Source organism: Trachymyrmex cornetzi, unplaced genomic scaffold (assembly GCF_001594075.2).
Source record: "Trachymyrmex cornetzi isolate Tcor2-1 unplaced genomic scaffold, Tcor1.1 scaffold941, whole genome shotgun sequence".
Classification (NCBI taxonomy): Eukaryota; Metazoa; Arthropoda; class Insecta; order Hymenoptera; family Formicidae; genus Trachymyrmex; species Trachymyrmex cornetzi.
The window spans coordinates 24951-26034 of NW_017300291.1; positions in this window are offsets into that span (position 1 = coordinate 24951).

The window sequence follows — 1084 nt, forward strand, 5'->3', positions numbered from 1 at the left end:
GTTTGTATTAATTTTTGTGTAAAAAATGGTATTAAGTGTTCAAAAACTCTTGAAATGTTGACAGTGGCGTACGGTGAATCAATTTTGAACAAAAAAAATGTTTATAAATGGTATAAGTTATTCCAAAAGGGCCGAGAAAATGTTAACGATGAACCTCGCTCTGGACGCCCCAGCACGTCAAAAACCGACGAAAATGTTCAGGAAGTGAAAGAAATTGTGTTGAAAAATCGTCGAATCACGATTAGAGAAATAGCTGATGAAGGGTTTATGGTAGCGTGTTCGTTTGATAAAAATTTATTAAATTTTCTATAAATTAATTGGTCCTGAAAAGGACCGCTTTTATGTTTACAATTTATGTGGCCCTGAAAAGGGCCGTTTGTGACAAAAACTATATTAATCTTTCTCTGTAAAAGATTGTCGGTTTGGTCTGAGTAAATCTCTTAGGTCCCCAAAGCCTTCTTCTTGTTAAGTCGAGAGAGTAGGATCCAGGAGGTGAGTCTGGTGGTGTGTAGCTTGTTGGTGATCCTGGTGATGTGGATGTTTCCTTCGGTGATGTGAAGTCGCTCTGCGTTTCTCGGTGAACTATCGTAGGTCGGCTCAGCGTTCCTCGGTGAACTCTAGGAACAGGCAGGGTCTGCGTTGCCTTCGTAGAGAAGTCGCTCGGAGATCTAGGTAGCGGAGACAGGAGCGGCGGCGGTGCTGAATAGCTTGGAGACAGAGGTTTCCTAACCCTCGGGTCGTTACTGGCCAGGAAGAAGCTCGGAGGTCTTGTGAGAACCGGCGAAGAATTCTCCACCTTAAGTAGTCGCCAGATCACTGGAGGGGATGTTGATTTGCCCTGTTGCTTAGTTGCCGTTGGATTACTCGGTGTAACCTCTCGAATCTGTGACGGCTCGCTGGATCTCGCTGAGGAAGATTTCTTCCACCAGGGAATAATCCGTGATTGACGAGAGACAGGCTCCACGGTTACACCACAAAAAGAATGGTACTTTTGCAGTATGTTGCAAGAGACGAAATCAAGCCGTTGGCCATGCCTTTATATAGCCGTTCAGAGTTTTTCAGAATACGAGAAGATCTGCCGAAA